Source organism: Macrotis lagotis, chromosome 1, assembly GCF_037893015.1.
Source record: "Macrotis lagotis isolate mMagLag1 chromosome 1, bilby.v1.9.chrom.fasta, whole genome shotgun sequence".
NCBI lineage: Eukaryota > Metazoa > Chordata > Mammalia > Peramelemorphia > Peramelidae > Macrotis > Macrotis lagotis.
In genome coordinates, this window is record NC_133658.1 from 699645752 (window position 1) to 699665191 (window position 19440).

Sequence of the window (19440 nt, forward strand, 5' to 3'; positions counted from 1 at the left end):
CAGACACTTAATAATTACTTAATGGTGTGACCTTGGACAAATCAGTTAACCCCCTAAATAAATAAAATTTTTAAAAAAGGAGGACAAACATCTAAGATACCAACAATGCATGCATATATAATTCTCATCAAGTGTTCATTGATTTGAGAAAATGAGTAAAATATTTTCATTAAATGCTAGTGTCTTCTTAGATGTCTTTACTTGGTAAGAACACAAACTATGATTCCTAACCTATCCCCTCCCTTAGCCTATACATGCTTGCACAGTCTTCTCTCCCTTGAGACATCTTAAAAATCAATCACAGTGTACACTTAAAAAGACAAATTTCATCAGTAATTATTGGGTTAGGTCATGCTCTACTTCCCTTCATTTTTGAGTGTGATTTTTTTTATACTTAATCAGTTACAGAAATGAAATTTTACCAGTGTGATAGGAGTTCTATTTTTTTGTTGTTGATGGGGAAAGATGACTAAGTCAATCCATTCCATTTTGTAGCTATTGTCCTCAAAATGTAGTTACTTCTAGAAATGCTCTACAGACTACTTGAACGGTTGACCAGATCTTGAAAGATCTCCTAAGATTCATTGTTCTTTAATTTCTTTGTGCTATTTTGTGAGACAATGTTGCCAATCATTTTCCAAGTTATTCTTCTATAAAATTTTACTTTCAAACAATATTGGTCTTGATTACCACATTTCTCTTCTGTCTAAGATTACTAATTTATTGTTTTTGGTCATCTGGTTGTGACTATTTTTTCTAGAAATTGAATCAGATTTTGTTTTTTTAGGTTTATCCATTCCCCCCCTTTTTTTTTTGAGTGGACAATCTTTTTTACACAGGTTGATTGAATCATACACACTGCCCTCTTCTCTTCTCTATTTTTTTTTTCTCCTTAGAGGTAGTTAGGTGGCACAGTGGATTAGAGCCCTGAGCCTGGAGTTAGGAAGAACTCAGTTCAAATCTGTTCTTCCACACCTACTGGAAGTGTGACCGTGGGCAAATCATTTAACCCTTGTCTGCCATGGTTTTCTCAACTGTAAAAAGAAGACAATAAGAAAGCCTCCCCGCCCCCTCCAGGATTGTTGGGAGAATAACCTGAGATATTTGCAAAATATTTAGCCCAATGTCTGGCACATGGTATTTAATTCCTGAATTCTGCTTTAACCAAGCAATGTTTTTTCTATGCACAATGACTTTTAAAATGTAGATACAGCTGTAGCCAACTGGCTAACTTTAATAACTCTTCAGATGTATTTGATTTCATTTTTTCTCCTCTGTGGCTTGGTTCAAGATCTAAAAACTCAGCAATTTCTGATAATCTTCTTGAAGAAAGCAGTGATATATATATATATACACACATGCATGTGAGACTTCATTGTGCTCTAAGATCCTTTAGCTTCTTTTTCCCTTGATCCTGAGTCATTTTTCCAGTGTAGTTTTCATCATCCTTTCTTGTGTCAATTCTGACAATGAAGTTGATAACTATTAGTTTTGAGGATCTTACCAAATTTCAACCATTCAGTAAATAATTATTAAGCATTTACTATAGGATTCAAGATAGCAGAGAACTCAAGATAGCAGCTGGATTCTCCAAACATTCCCCTCCAAACAACTTTTTTTTAGTTGGGTTTTTTTTTTTGCAAGGCAGTGGGGTTAAGTGGCTTGCCCACACAGCTAGGTAATTATTATAAGTGTCTGAAGCCGAATTTGAACACAGGTACTCCTGACTCCAGGGCTGGTGCTCTATCCACTGCACCACCTAGCTGCCCCCTTCCGAACAACTTTAAAATAATACTAATAAACGCTGAAACAATATAGCTAATAAAAAGTTGGAGAGATACAGTTTTCTAGCCCAAGCAAACCAAGAAAAGCTTGGTAGAAAAGGTCTGTGACACCAGGGTACAGGCTGGGCTAGAGCATACGTGACAACAATACCAGCTGTGGGCCTTGGAGGAGGCTACAGTGTCAGCAACATCGGCTTCAGAAACTCTCATCTCATATGTGTTCCAGGGAAGAAAAGAACACTTATGACTACAGAAGAGCAGAGTACCTGGTCACAGTTCAAAGGTCAAAAGATGCAAGAGATCAGGGATCCTTCCTAGATAAAGACCAGAGTACAGACCAGAAGGACCATGACCATAGCTCTCTCCAGATCATAATATCTTAAAAGCACCAAAAATTTACAAATTCCTAAAACTAAATGGCTAAACAACATTGTGAAGCTTCAAACAGCCCCCCTAACCCAAGGTAACAGAATCCAATATTGATATAAAATTCAAAATTATTAAACAGTTTGTGAAAAAAATAAAATAAACAAACAAACAAAAAAAAGAAACAAGACCACTACAATGGTGATAGGGAAACTCAAAGCACAAACTCAGAAGAAAACAATATGAAAACAGATACAAGCAAAACCTCAAAGGAGAAAAAAAATGCATATTAGACAGATACAAGCCCAACAAGAATTCCTAGAAGAGCTAAAGGAAAATATAGGAGTGGTAGAGAAAAAATTGGCAGGGAAATCAGTGATACAAGAAAATTAGGAAAAGAGATAAAAGTGGCACCAAAAATACTGAAAAACATTACACCTTCAAAAACAGAATTGATCAAATGATAGAAGAGGTTCAAAAATGCACTGAACTAATGAATTCCTTAAAAAGCAGAACTAGCCAAATGGAAAAAATAAAAACTCACTGAAGAAAATAATTCCTTAAAAATAAATGTCAGTCAAGTGAAAGCTAGTGACTACATGAGACATTATGAAACAGCAAAGTAGGGGCAGGGAGATAGATGGTGCAGTGGATAGGGCACTGGTCCTAGTTTCAGGAGGACCTGAGTTCAAATTTTTCTTCAGACATTTAATAATTACCTATGTGTATGACCTTGGACAAATCACTTGACCCCAATGACTTGCAAAAAAAAAAGAAACGAATTTTTTAAATAAGAAAAACAGAAATGTGGATTATTTCATTGGGAAAACTAACTGACCTGGAAAATTGATTGAAAGGCAATACTTTGAGAATTACTGAACTATTTAAAAGCTAAATCATAAAAAATAAAAAGGGATTCTGCCTTAATATCTTATAACCAGATGGCAAAATAAAAATTGAAAAAAAATGAAAACTCTAAGGAATATTATAGCCATATTTCAGGAGAAAACATTGGAGGCAACTAGAAAGAAGCTATTCAAATATTATGGAGCCAATCAGGATCACACAAGATTTAGCAGATTCCAAGAGAAAGGAGAAAAAGACTTGGAATAAAATATTCCAGAAGGCAGAGGATCTAGTATTATAACCAATAATAATTTATACAGCAAAATTCAGTATAACCCTTCAAGGGAAAAAAATGGACAGTTTTATGAAATAGAAGACTTTTCAAGCATTCCAAAACTGAATAGAAACTGACATTCAAACACAAGACTCAGGTGCAGCATAAAAAGGAAAACATAAAAAGGAAATCATAAGGGAATAAAAAGGTAAAACTATTTTATTTTCCTACGTGGAAGGATGATAACTCTTAAGAACTTTGTCATTAGGGCAGCTAGGTTGCGCAGTGGATAGAGCACTGGCCCTGGAGTCAGGAGTACCTGAGTTCAAATTTGACCTCAGACACTTCATAATTATTTAGATGTGTGGCCTTGGGCAAGCCACTTAACCCCATTGCCTTGCAAAAACTAAAAAAAGAAAAAAAATAACTTTGTCATTGAGGGAGAAGGAATCTACAGTCAAGATGGATGGCTATGAGTGGATTACGTTGAAATGATCTCAAAAAATAAATGATGGGGTGGGAAAGAGGGATGCACCAAGAGAAGAAGGGGAAAGGGAGAAAAGAATGGGTAAAATTATCTCAGTAAAGAGGCACCCCAAGGAAAACTTTTACAATGGGGGAAATGTTGGGCATGGGGTGTCAAGCAATGCTTGAACCTAATTCTCATCAGAAATTATTCAAAGGAAGGTTATACACACACACACACACACACACACACACACACACACACACACACACACACCAAAGAGCTTGGTTTAAGAGATTAAACCTCTGCCAAAGTCTTCTTTGAGAATGAAGAGGGACTTTTATGTCACAATGAAGCACCATTTGGGAGGACCATTTGGGAAAGAAATCTAGGGCACATTTCAAGAGAGAAAAATTATTTTTTTAAATGCTAAGAAAGGAGCACATCAAAAAGGAGTCTATCCCAAATCACATGGATCATTTGTTTCTGACCTATAGTACAGCATTCCAAGCTCATATTAGTCAGATCATTCAAATCAGACACACTGAAACTTGAATCTTAACATAATATTGTCATTTTATTTTCTTTGAGAACAAAGAACAACAACCAAACAGGAGAGTTATGACTAGAAAAACAACATGTCATGTCATAGGAATCATTTTGTGCATGAAATTGCAAATTCATAAAATTTACTTAAGAAACATTAAGTTTAGGAAAATGAAACCAGAAAAGCTCCTATTATGCAAATGACCAAAGATGGTTGGTCATGACCCTGAGCTTTGAATCATTCATTGGGTTCTAATAAGTAGGAGATATTGCTACTATGCAAAGAAAAAAATTAATTTCAGATGTCATAGTTTGAAGAAGTCAAGTTTAAACTGGGTGAAATTGTTTTTTATCTTAGATTGGGAATTTCAAAAGTCTACTTTAACTCTTAACAACGAAAAGGGCATAAATAAATACAAAATATTTGATAGGAACTTTGGCTATATAGACAGTTGCCCACCAGAAACTGAAATGATCTCCAACAAGTGAACATGGGATCCTTTTATTCCATAAGTTTGTATATTATTCCAGTTAGGGGGAAATTTGGAAGAGAGATATTTCATCCACAAATAGGGTCTTTTAAAGCAAGTTTTCCCAGGACCTTGTGAAAAATAAGTTCTATGGATGGTATCCTGCCTCATCATTTTATTTCTTCCTACCTCCCCCTCTTTGGTCCCTCCTCTTCTTTACCCCTGCCCAATATCAAACATTTACTTCAAGTGACATCTATGTCACCTGCTTTTTTCAGAGGTAGAAATCAGAGAGGAGTCAGTGTGGAATGCTCTGGAGGATGAACATAGATTTCTGAGGATAATAGAGAACCTAGAAAGGTCAATGCTTTGAAGTTAGCATTGTTATCTTAACCAGAATCTACTGGCAGTTATGAATTGTTGAAAATCTCTATCTGGATGTAGACTATTCCTGCTTCAAGCTAGTGCTCAATTATCTTCTGACTTACCAGGGGGTTTCGAAACTCAACTTATAATATAAAGGGACTTGTAAGTGCTTATCTTTTTGAGTGAATTCTTTTTAAAGAATCAGTCATCAGCATATAACAACTCTAAAGTAAGTTTCCATGGGACATCTAATAATGGAGTTTTCTGAGCTCAAAGTTTCCTAAAGTATTCTTTTACCACATGCTTTCCCAGTTAATTACATGCCATTTTGTATCAGTTGATGGCTTTTTATGCATGATTGAGTATGCACCAGCAAATGCATATGGTCTAAGCTTGAAAAATTTATCAGGAGTCTCTTATTTCCATTACTCTTATCGATTTGTACAAGTGGTGCCATCCTACAATGGAAAAATCACAGAATCTCAGAGTTGAAAGAGTAGACTATTCCTGCTTCAAGCTAGTGCTCAATTATCTTCTGACTTATCAGGGGGTTTTGAAACTCAGTTTATAATATAAAGGAACTTGTAATTGCTCATCAGTGGTCATCTAGCTCAACTCCTATTTGAACCAAAATCCTTTTTCATCATACCTGACAAGGGGTCATCTAGTCCTCATTCAAAAATGGTCACTGAGGGGAGTCCACTCCTTGGGGCAGCTTGTTTCCTTTTCAATAGTTTTAATTTGTTAGACATCAAGCTTATTTAAATAATCTACAGTAAAGTCTCAAGCAATCATTCAATCAAACAAGAAGCATTTGTTAAGTGCCTAATATGTGCTATGTACTCAATATATCTTAATAGTGATTTCTTGTTTATATGTTTGTGACAAGTACATTGGGGGAAGGGGAGTCCTAAGTAGTGAAGTTCTTTATTTTATTAAAGCCTTCTTTGTGACTTTAATAAACATTCTCACTTTATTTTAATATGAGAGTTTTAAATTCCCCTTTATAAAGTCCAATAATGCCCAAAATACAAGAGATATGATAGTGGTCCACAAGGAGATCCTGATTTTTGAGTTTTTAAAAATCACTTCACAAACAAAGATGGTTCAAGAATCTGGCATACATGTTATTTCCAGAGGATAACTTTTTCAATATTTGATCTTTTTTTGTTATAAATATTAGAGAAAGTCTTTTGGGGTGGCTAGGTGGCGCAGTGGATAGAGCACCGGCCTTGGAGTCAGGAGTACCTGCGTTCAAATCTGACCTCAAACATTTAATAATTACCTAGCCGTGTGGCCTTGGGCAAGCCACTTAAAACCATTGCCTTGAAAAAAAAATCTAAAAAAAAACTAAAGAGAGAATCTTTTTAAAATTTTACTTTTAAAAGTTGAATGTTCTTAATGCTAAATACTGAATTCTAATCTACTGATTTATTAGGGTACAACTACTTCCTTAGAAACTTTCTGAGTCACTTTTTCAATTTTATTGTTTCATGCCTAACTTGAAATTTTCATAAAATAACCCTTGGCTCCTAGGTTTTTCTCCAGAGAACAATTCCATAGAGATATAGGACTACAGGAATGTTAAATAGATCCTGTTTCAAGAGTCACAATTTGAATCACCTCTTTTAAACTTGGATTTGGAAATTTGGGGAAAGGAAGCAAAAGATTTTGCACCTTGCACACTTGAAGGATGGAGGACAATCATCAGAGTTGCAGTGGGCATCTTATCTTCGGATGACAGGTACTCAACTTTTTTCTTCAGAATGTCTCTGCTTCTGAACAGCGCAAGTCGGAAAATGAGGAGCAATCTCTTTCCCTGACTAAGAAATGATAGAACAATCTGCTCAAACTATATTACACATGGAGATATTTTTGTTTCCTGCCTCTCAACTCCTATAAAGAAAAAGGACTTAGTTCAAAGCTTGCATCTTCTTTAACTATGTGAACACATTTCTGCCTCCATTCCCCTCCTCTGGGAGAGAGGTGGAACCCAGGGGAAAGAGCTTATTTTCTTTCTTATTGCAGGCAGTTCAGTTTTCATTATTAGCTATTTGCTCCAGAATTACTTATGATTGTTGTTATTACTTTTGACTCTATTCCATCCTTTATGTCAAAGAAAATCAGGGTACTTCCAAATCCATGTCCCTTATTATCAATGACAGCAAGGAATTGAGATTTGGGAAGAGATTTTATTCCTTTAAAGAGATAGGAGGCATTGTGATGAGGTGTGAAAGAAATCCATACACAAAATTCTCACAGGCAAAATATGTATATATATATATATATATATATACATATATATATATACACACATATATATATACATATATATGTATCATAACTATATTTCCTAGGCAACCACAAGTTCCTCCATTACAGGAAACTATATAAGCAGATGCCATAATTTATATATGCCTAGACCTAACATAAAGGATTCCTTGAAGCAATGTGATATTAAGTAGGACCAGCCTCACCTGTAGTAAAATTGAAAAATCAGAAGACTGCTGCTTCATGTTAGTCTTCCCCTTCCTCTACCCACAGTCCTCCATTCAACACTATTACACATCCTAAAAGTAGAGTACTTTATGTCACATCCCATCTGTTATTCATCACATAAACATACACATACATATAAACATATGATACAGGTTAGACTAGGTAACCACAGAGGTTCATTCTAACTCTGAATATCTAGGATTATAGACAATCATACACACACACACACACACACACACACAATACATATATATGTAACTACGTAATACACATAACCTACAAACATACTCATATAGCCATACACATTGTATATTTATGTGTGTATATGTATACCTACATGTATGTCATGTGGATAATATTTTCCATTATATATATATATTTTCCATTATATATATATATATATACATATATATATATAACCCAAGTTTTAGGCATATATATGCAATTTTAAGCATATATGTATATGTAAGCATATATATATATATATATATATATATATATATATATGTATATACTAGAGCCCATATAAGTTGGCATTTTGTTCTACTGAAGAATCAACTTAAGTACATTAGGATCTTGTATTCTGTGCATCTTTTTGATCATTTTTGTGATAGTAAAGTTGTGGTGGTATAATATCATTTGTGAAACACTTCTTGTTCTTTTTTTATTTTCTTGTCAAGTATGTTCTTGATACATAAAGAGATTATTTTCTGTAAAACTCAAAACCTTGCAAAGAAAATGATTGATGAAACTACCATTGGCATATTGTTGGAAAAACAAAAAAATGTTTAAATTGAAAAAAAAGGAGAGATTATTTTCATGAAGATTTGATACAGATGAGAAATGAGGCATATAGGTTAATCATCATGGAGGTTCTTTCAGTCATCTTTCTTTTGGAAGAAGATTGATAATAAGGTTCATGTCTTTAGTAGCTTCTCCTCTTTAAAAAAAATTTTGATAATTGAGCATCTTCTAGCATAGACCACCTCTTTGTACACTTGGTTTAGTCTTGTTTTTCTATCTTTTTTTCTCTATATAAGCATTTAGTCAATCATATATGAATTGTTCGGTTAGAAGTTGGTAGTATGGGACTGGAGTTCAAAAGAGAAAAAGGAGGGAGATGAGTAGATAAATATAGCTATGAATCATTTGCATAGAAATGATGATAAAATCTCAAGTAAAAGTAAGTATTGAAAGGAAAGAAGATTGCCCAAGACAATACTTTGGGAAATATCTATGATTAGGATAGGTGGTCATATGGTTGCTAACCTAGGAAAGAAAATAAAAGTCTTAGGCAAACAGGAGAGAAAACAGTCATGACAGCAGAAGAGTGAAAATAACTATCCAGGAGGGAAAGTTGTTTATCAGGATGAAATACTGAAACAAAGGGGACAGCTACATGATGCAGTGGATAGAGCACTGGCCTTGGACTCAGGAGGACCTGAGTTCAAATGTGGCCTCAGACATTGATAATTACCTAGCTGTGTGACCTTGGGCAAGTCACTTAACTTCTTTTTTTGTTTGTTTGTTTTTTAGGTTTTTGCAAGGCAAATGTGGTTAAGTGGCTTGCCCAAGGCCTCACAGCTAAGTAATTATTAAGTGTCTGAGACCGGATTTGAACCCAGGTACTCTTGACTCCAGGGCCGGTGCTTTATCCACTATGCCACCTAGCTGCCCCTCACTTAACTTCTTTGCCTTTCAAAACCCCCCCCCCCAATACTGAAAGTAAAAAAGAATAAGAATTGAGAAAGGCCACCAGATTTAGCAATAGGAGCTCACTGGTAACTTTAGATAGAACAGCTTCAGCTGAGTGAAGAGTTACTAAGAACCTGAGAGATTAGGAGGCTAATGGTGCCCTCAATATAAAGAGGGAAATTCAGAAGAGTGGACTTGAGGAGGAGAGGTGGGTGAGAATTTATATTGCAACCTAGCCATGCTTTGTGATCCCCTGTAGGGGTGGGGGATGGGGAGTGGCATTACTCAATGGTAACTGCTCTCCAGCATAGGACCAATATGCTGAGGGGGTACTGAAGCGGGAGGGGAGGGGAGGGCAGTGGATTTTACTGGTATAGCTACTTGGTTCCTTGGGTTGGGTTAATTTATAACCATACTCAAGGCAACAGCATAGGAAGTGAGAAGTGGAAGGCAAGGGGAGTTGAAATAATTGTTTGGAGAAAAGTCCACAACCCATCTTCTCACCTTTCAATAAGCTGATCCCATGTCCCTTGGTTGTTGCTTGTACTTTGTTTTCCCAATTAACTAATTTTTATGTTTTTGCAAGGCAAATGGAGTTAAGTGGCTTGCCCAAGGCTACACAGCTAGGCAATTATTGTCTGAGACTGGATTTGAACTCAGGTACTCCTGACTCCAGGGCCAGTGCTTTATTCATTGTGCCCCCTAGCCGCCCCTTGTACTTTCTTTTCAAAGAAGCCCATGACATGTCCAGGGACATGATGCCATGACGAATAAGAGAATTGAATTTGACTGAGGGGGTGCTGTGCTAAGTCACCAGACTAACTTTCTCCTCCAGAGTAGTCTGGGTCTAGTGGCCAAATATCAGTCAGGATGACTGGAGATAGCTCTAGATGTGAGGCAGTCAGGGTTAAATAATTTGCCCAAGGTCACACTAGGAAGTGTTGTGTCTGAGGTCAGATTTGAATTGGAACCCTCCTGACTTCAGGGCATTTGCTCTATCCATTGTGTCATCTAGCTGCCTCCTTGGAGGAGGAGGAGAAGGAAGGAAGGAAGGGAGGGATAAATGCCTTATTTAGTATGTAGAGAACAAAAGTGCAGCATGGTAGAGAACAAATATAGTTCTACTGTTCTTGATGAAAAATAATTTGTTATAATTATTATTGCAATTCTTTAATATTATTATCATTATTACCATTTCATCCTTAAATGCCTTTGAAATGTTTTTTTTTTCTTAGCTGGGTCTCTTCTAAGCTTTCTTTAAATTGTTTTTTTTTTTCCTGGGCTGCTTCTTGTTTTCTTTTTTAAAAATTTTTTTAAATTTTATTTTGAATTTTTTGCAATTTTCCCCCTAATCTTGCTTCCCCCCCCCACTCCCCCACAGAAGGCATTCTATTAATCTTTACATTGTTTCCATGTTATACATTGTTCTAAGTTGAATGTGATGAGAGAGAAATCATATCCCTAACGAAGAAAAAGTATTGTGCCTGATTGTTGCACTAATGGAATGAGCAAGTCCATCAAGTTTGGTCATCACCCCCATGTTGCTGCTAGGGTGCACACTGTTCCTCTGGTTCTGCTCATCTCTCTCAGCATCAGTCCATGCAAATCTTTCTGAACTTCCTTGAATTCCCATCCCTCCTGGTTTCTAATAGAACGATAGTGTTCCGTCACATACATATACCACAGTTTGCTAAGCCATTCCCCAATTGAAGCACATTTATGTTAATTTCCAATTCTTTGACACCACAAACAGAGCTGCTATGAATATTTTTGTACAAGTGATGCTTTCTATACATTACTAAAATATTCTTGTTTAAGAGTAAATATAATACCCCCCCCCAAAAAAATATAGACCCTCATGAGAAATAAAGTAAAGGAAAGAGAAAAAAATGTGTTTCAAACCGTGTTCTGATACTATCAGCTGTCTTGGATGGATCACATTCTTTATGATAAGTCTGTCATAAAAATTACTTCCATATTTTTGCACTGTTGCTATTGCTGATTGTAAATCCCTCCATCCATTCTTCCCCACTACCATATATTATATTTTCTCTCTCTTTTCACTCTGTCCCTCTTCTAAAATGTGCTGTAAGGTAGCTGAGTGGTGCAGTGGACTGATCACTGGCCCTAGGGCCAAGAGGCCCAAGCCCATATACCATCCCTGAGACTCAGTAACCACCTGACCTGGTGGTCAGTCCCACCCAATCCCAGCCCCTTGAGAGAAGTAAAAAAGAAAATATGTTATATCAACTGTTCTCTTCTATGATCTACCCTCTCCTCTATCACCTATATCCCCCCCCTTTTCCCTTTCCCCCTTCTCTCATTTTTACTCTAGATGTCTATACTCTATTGAGTGTGTATGCTGCTTCTTCTCTGAGCCATTGCTGATGGGAGTGAAGGTTCCCTCATTCCCCCTCACCTTCCCCCCCCCCCCATATCATTTGCAAAAGCTCATTGTAAGAAGAAGAAAAAAACCTCTTTTATGCAAAATATCTTGGCCTATTCCACCTCTCCTTTCTCTTACTCCCAGTGCATTTCCCTTTTAGCCATTAACTTCATTTTTACAATATAGTATATCTTCAGATTCATCTTTCTCCTGTGCTTCATCTATAAAAGCTCCTTCTACATGCTCTATTAAATGAGAAGTTTCTTATGAGTGTTATCAGTATCATTTTTCTATGCAGAAATACATGCAGTTCATCATCATTAAGTCCCTCATATTTTACCTTTCTCCTCTGCTCTCTATGCTTCACCTGAGTCCTGTATTTGAAGGTCAAACTTTCTGCTCAGCTCTGGTCGATTCAACAGGAACATTTGAAATTCCCCTGGTTCATTGAAAGTCCATTTTTTCCCCTGGAAGAGGACACTCAGTTTTCCTGGGTAGTTGATTCTTGGTTGCATTCCAAGCTCTTTTGCCTCATGGAATATTATATTCCAAGTCCTGCAAGCCCTTAATGTAGTTGCTGCTAAGTCCTCTATGATCCTGACTGCAGCTCCACAATATTTGAATTGTGTCCTTCTGGCTGCTTGTAATATTTTCTCTTTGACTTGGGAGTTCTGGAATTTGGCTATAAACATTCCTGGGGGTTAGTTTTTTTTTGGATCTCTTCCCAAGGGAGATTGGATTCTCTCAATTTCTATTTTTCCCTCTGCTTCTAGGATATCAGGGCAATTTTCCTGTTGGATTTCTTTAAAAATGAGGTTAAAGCTCTTTTCCTGATCATGACTTTCAGGTATTTCAATAATTTTTAAATTATCTTTCCTGAATCTGTTTTCTAGCTCAGTTGTTTTTTCATTGAAATGTTTCACATTTTCTTCTAATTTTTCATTCTTTTGGTGTTGAAGTATTGTATCTTGACTTCTTATAAAGTCATCAGCTTCCTTTAGCTCCATTCTACATCTAAAGGATGTGTTTTCCTCAGAGAGCTTTCTTTTCTCCTTTTCCATCTGGCCAGTTCTGCTTTGTAAAGCATTCTTCTCCTCAATGACTTTTTGAACTGTTTTATCCATTTGACTTAAGCTGGTTTTTAACATGTTATTTTCTCCAGTATTTTTTTGGATCTCCTTGACTACATTGCTGACTTCTTTTTCATGTTTTTCCTGTATCTCTCTCATTTATTTTTCCAATTTTTCTTTTATCTCCCTTACTTGATTTTCAAAATCTTTTTTGAGCTCTGTTATAGCCTGAGCCCAACTTACGTTTTTCATGGAGTCCTTAAATGCAGGACCTTGTACTTCCTCATCTTCAGACTGAGTATTTTGATCCTTCTTGGGATCATAGACAAAGAATTTCTCAATGGTGCTCCTCTTTTTTCTCTGTTTACTCATTTCTCCAGCCTGTGCCTAGTGTTGGGGTGCCTCTTGAATTTTTGAGTACTATTGGGGTACCTGATTTGGGGTTTTTTGAGACACCCCACTGGGACCTTTATTCCTCCAAGGTCTTATATTCTCTTACCTGTACTTTGATATGGAGATGACCATAGGCATGTCCCTCTGCCCTGGAGCTGGGGGGGGGGTCCCTGCTATCTTAGTATGGAAGGCTAAATTGCAACCTGGATCTAAGTGTGGGCAAACAGCAGAGTCCTGCCCCCAGGACCCCTAACCCCCTTATGATCTGTGGGCTGTGCTCGAGGTGCAGGCTAGTTTCCCCCAATTTTCGCTGTAGGTTCTGTTACTGGTGCTCCTCACTCCACACTCATTCTGGTGTAGCAGATTTCTCTCATGGGCCCCTTCAAGCTGGTACCAGTGAACCCTGGGCTGGGTTGGGCTGGCCTGGGCTGGGCTGGGCTGGGGCTGGGGCTTTTTTCCAAACCCCGGTCCTGGTGAAACACACCTTTCTTGTGGAACTTCTGAGTTATCTTGGACTGGGAAAATGTATCACTCAGTCTTTCTGTTGCTTCTGCTCCTCTGAATTTTGTCTAGAGTCATAATTTGTTGGCTTTTGGAGTTTTGTGGGAAAGGAGTTTCCGGGAAATGCTGCCTTCATGTGGCCATCATGGCTCCTACCCCTGCTTTTTGCTTTCTTAAGAGGTGGTACTGCTTCTTATCTGCCACAATCCTTTTCTGTAAGATTTTACATATGAGTTTGTATTCTAAAGCAGTATTGTCCAAAGCTAATGTCAACTGTCTGCTGATTAAGAAAGATTTTTTGACTCTTTATGTCTCCTCACTATTTTGATGGGTTTACATGAGTTAAACTTCTTTATGAAATTATTTTGATCAGTAATTCTTTCTTTACTTTTTTGGGTCAATAACTTATTTAGATAGATCATATTATAGTTATTTTAATAGCACACATTTTTTTCTTGTTTTTATTTGTCATTGTTCTGTTTCTAGCTTTATATTTATTTCGGTTGCTTAAATTTATTAGTGGGCTGACTCTACTCAGATGGTTAATTCAGTAAACTAGGTCTCAATTAGTGCAAATAATGATTCTTAGAGTAGCTGCATTATTTGAATACAGACTGTGTATTTCCACTGGGCTAGAACCAATCACCATATTTTACATAATTATAACTACTAATAGTACAGATTTAAATATGTGACCATTTCAGGGAATTCATTATTTGCTCTAATCAGCACCTCACTGTAATTGTGACCTCATTAGGAGTTAGTCATTTCCATCTATTAAAATATGATCAATTTCATTTGTATGTTATTATTGGTTGATCATCACATTCAGTGGCTTTTGATTTATAGTCTACAAATGTTTGACAACTCTATCCTTTTCTCCTGAATCATGCCATCCATAATTCTTTTCACCATATGTGCTTATTTCCTCCTTTATATTTAAATCCTTGAGTATTAAAATTTTGTTTTAATTCAGAGTCTAATTAGATTACTTATAGAATTATTTACCTACTTATCCTCTGACTGATGATGGAACAGAAGTTTCTGTTATTTTTATATGCTGTTTTTGAGCATTGAAATATGAAATGGCCAAATGTCTCATGAAATGATTTTTCTTACTGTCTTTGTATTATAATGATATCAACTCTCTGACCTCCTTTATTTCCCTCTCTTTGGCGAATTTGTGAACCATTCTCCCTTAGAGTCTCAAATTCCTTTTTTCTTCTGCTTGCATTTATACTAAGATTATAAAGACTGATGCAGTGTGGTTCATCTAGTAGCATTTGGTCACTGGACAAGGCTCCCACATTTGTGAGTAGCAATACTGAATGTTTGATGGTCTGACAACTGATTCTTAGCCCTCTGTCTCTCCTTTTCCTCCACTCTGCTTCTACCATTACAGAAGAGGAAGGGAGGGAATTTTGCATGTTTCTTATTTTACTAATTAATTAATATGGTCAAGTAATACATTGCCACATGTTCAACTACTAATAACTCTCCATACTAAGCTAGACTGAACTTTGGGAAACAGATTGCTCCTGTGCTTGTACTCAAAACCTTCCTGCAAGGGAAAATCTACCAGATTCTGGTATGTTTTCATTTACCAGGATAACCTCCCTTCCATTCTGATGCATCAGAATGGGACTTTGTACAAGAGAAGTGAGAATATGTTCTAAATTTTTGATTCATTCATTTTCATTCATTCAGTCAACAAATATTTATTTGGCATTTAATATGTATATATAAAAGCTTAACTAAAGTCCTACTTTTTACTGGAGGCCTTTCCCAGTATGCTGGTGTTAACATGTTAATGGCAGAATGCTACTGCATAAAGGGAAACTAGAAAGGGGAGTGGGCAAGATAGAAAAGTGTGAAAATGGTCTGGAAGTGATATGGACGTTTGGTTCTGGGCAGGATAAGGCAAAAGTTCACCTCTAAGAGAGGCAAGAAGGGGATGGAGAAGGGAAAGTTAAGGTCAATGACCAAGGTGAAACTAACTTGGTAAATAAATGTCTGGGAAATAAATACATGCTATTTACTGTTTCCATACTCTACCTGTAAAGATGTGGGATCAGTCATAATGAAAACAATGTTTATGTAGGCTACATTTGTACCTTTTTTTCATCTCATTTTTTTCTTAAAAATTTTCCAAAAACTTATTTCAAAACATTGTTTCAATATTGAGGGGAGTATCAAAATAGAAAATCTTCCTTATCAGTTGTCCATGTATATATTCAGTTAGGTTCAATTCTTGGCTTCTCCTAGTATTCTCTTTTTTTGTTTTATATTGATTTCAAGAAAATTTCTGGTCCAAGAAACCTAACAGAGGCTAAAATGTTTGTTTCATGTAATCTTGAACTCAGAGGGACCCTCTAATTATAGAACCGATTAGTGACCAACATGGAGGTCAGTCTAATCAATTCTTTTGATGGGTAAACATTTCTTTTTACAGGGAAAAATGGATGTGCCTCTGAGAATTCTACAACTCTCTCCAGGCCAAAATTATGGTTGTCATGGAAACTGTAAAACAGCAGAAAGTCAGTTCTGACAGAGCAATAGTATAATGGACAGCATCTGCTGGGAAATTACCAATTAGGATACTGCTTTATGATTGAAAAATTAGAAGACTTTCACATAAAAAAACCCATCATCTTTCCTCCAAGTGTCTATCAAATATTAAGTTCAATGCCCCCTTTCTTGGCATTTAAAGCAATGTGGACACTATAGTTAAGATTTAACATGCTTAAAATTCAAGAAATTAAAAGTTTTAGGTACTAGAGCAGATGCCAAGAGAAAAGAAAATATTTATTTTGATTTGGTATTTTGCCACTGTGTTTAGAAAAATCTAAACACAACTGTATAAATAACTTTTTTAAATAAAAAAATATATATTTTTTACCATTTATATAATACTCTTAGACTCTACAAATCATAATCTTTCAATTAAGTGCTTTTATAGCTAATGTATCATGGAACTCAGGACCCCTAATATCATTGTATTGAAGTCTACTTTTTCATCTCAATCAAAAATAACCTAGGTTTCCTAGCAATCACACTAATAACCTTTGAAAAGCTCTTAAATTATTTCAGGTTAAAAAAAGGAACCCATGTCTGGAGTATTACTATAATGCTAAACTTACTAATTAGAAACCACTGTAGAAATTCACTGAGGCTTTTGAAATGACCTCATGAAATGAGCTTTTTACATACATTAAGTTAAATAAATTTTACATTGTAATGCCCAGAAATAAAAAATGAGATCAATCAAAGGTAAAAGGAAGATAAACTTGTTCTTTTAATAGCTTTAGTTGATGATGTTCCACTGTCATTAAGCATTAGAAACACATAAGCACATAATAAGATTTTGTTTCAACCTCTACTTATTGGAAATAGTTTTCTATTCTGAAAATAAAAAGTGATGCTAAAATTAAGTTCTATATATATTTTAATGGGCAGTTTTTTATTGGATCATTCCTATTTTTGCCTTTTTTGTTATAAAAGATTAGTATCTTCCTTTATTCATTTTTAACCCAATAATTTTAAATTTAGCCCAAATTCCATTCAGTAGATTTTTTAAGACTTAGTTCACTGCAGGTGAATACACAGAGCATATGCTGCAAACAGCTCCTAACTACTGAAATATATCTGATTTCTCCCAAAATTATATTACCGAGATAAAAATAAAAGGACATTTTGGGGGCACAGAAATATACAACAGTACCAGTAGTAAAAGGGTTAAATGTTGAAGGCTATTTAGAAGCAATGCAGTCTAGACCTCTCTTAGCTAGGCTTGAATTGCTCTTATACACACACATGCTCATAAACAGTATATACTCTCTCCAATATGTCAGAAAGTATCAGATTGCTTGATTTACTCCATGGATTTTAAATTCTTTTGAAAGTCACTGGGGAATTTGCTTAGGACCCTTGTGACTTCATCATCATCATCATCACCATCATTATCATCAATAACCACAATACTACATAAAACTCATTGAAAGTCAAACCTTAGGTTGATAATTGAACTCCAGAGAAGTTTATTGACATTTTAATTATTAAAGTTTATTCACTATTCTTTATTCTCTCTCTCTCTTTCTCTCTCTCTATATATATATTATATACACATATAAATATATAATGTCATACATAGTTATTTTCATTCCTCTATTAGATCATTAGCTCATTGAGAGCAGAGACTTTTTTTGTCTTTTTTGCCTTATCCCCAATGCATAGTATAAAACCTGATATAGTTGGTATTTAATAAATACTTATTAAGCAACTGAACTATGACATCTCACAGATGAGCTGGGCACTAATTGCCTACAGTCAACACCAGACTAACTGAAAATAGCATTTTGATTCTCCAACTAGGAGTGTATAAAATGAAAAATCTTTTAGGGTTTATTTCTAAATAGATTAAGCTGTCAGATGGAAATACTCAGAATCACTAATGCAAAAATTTTAAGATTAATATTTAATAGCAATTTTAAGTCATAGGCATTTCATGAAATAAAACCATAATATCAATTCTACCTACGGGAACCCTGAGTAAATAATAGATATGGGAAACTGGAGCTTTTCTGATGATGTGTTAGGGTGCTGTGCTAATAGTTAGGAACCAAGTCTCTAAAATCCATATAAAAACAATAGCATTACTAGAACCTCTGGTGTCTTTAGAGTTGCTTTCTCACGTTAGAGGCTCAGTTGGCTTATCAAAATATTGGCTATGGGGAAGCTAGGTGGAGTAGTGGATAGGGCACTGACCCTGAAGTCAGGAGGACCTGAGTTCAAATTCACCCTCAGACACTTAATAATTACTCAACTGTGTGAGCTTGGGCAAATCACTTAATTCCATTGCCTTGCAAAAAACCCAAATAAACAAAATATTGATCTGATATAGTGTGATTAAGACTTATTTTAAATTTGACTTGACAGCCATTCAAAGGCTATCTTTGGCTTTTTGCAGGTCAGTGGGGTTAAGTGACTTGGTCACATAGCTAGGTTATTAAGTGTCTGAGGTCACATTTGAACTCAGATCCTCCTGACTACAAGATCTGTGTTCTTTTTGAACTCAGATCCTCCTGACTACAAGATCTGTGTTCTTTTCACTGCTCCAACTAATTGCCCTCAGAAGCTACTTATAAACCTAAAACCAAATCCAAATTGATTGTTTTAAAAAAAAAAGTGCATAAAAAAAGTTAGTGACAGTAACAAGCCTCCTCTTCAAAATGTAATTTTTGCTTTCATCCACTCAGTAAGGTTTAAGACCCATATCTCTTGATTTCAGTGTTCTGCACAATGGAAGAGAGCCCGATTTAGTCAATAAAGTCTCGACTAGGTGTGGGGTGGTGAAGAGGGAATATTAGTGACAGCTAAAGAAATAGATGGGCATTTTTTTTCCATGTATGCTGGCTGCCCTTTGCCATAACTGGAAAGCAAAAGGGCTTTATATGTAAAGTGGATAAAATAAAATCCTACTTATAGAATGCTATAGAATTCTCAATACAAATCACTTCACCTTCTTGTTCTCAAAGCATTATCACATTATTTCAAATAATATCATATTATTTCAAATAATATTATGTTGACAAAAACAAACTCTTTTTTCATAAAAATGTAAAACATCTCTATATGCTGTAAGAAATTTCAATAAATGCCAGTGATATATCAAAGAATCCATAAATCCCTGTTCAGCCTCACATCATCAGAAAGGAGACTACGTCAAGATTCTGCCTTCATAGCCAAATTGAATTCTCCTCCTGCAGTTTCATTTTCCCC

General features: G+C 35.7%; 1 long non-coding RNA gene across 1 annotated transcript in view; it reads left to right on the plus strand.

The window, feature by feature from the left end:
- Window positions 1-16440, plus strand: part of LOC141507816 (uncharacterized) — a 78832-nt gene extending 62392 nt beyond the window's left edge. The window contains exons 3-4 of the long non-coding RNA XR_012474274.1: window positions 6655-6862; window positions 16115-16440. This is a non-coding gene — a long non-coding RNA (uncharacterized LOC141507816). The remainder of the gene's footprint in view (window positions 1-6654; window positions 6863-16114) is intronic.
- The last annotated feature ends 3000 nt before the right edge of the window (window positions 16441-19440 follow it).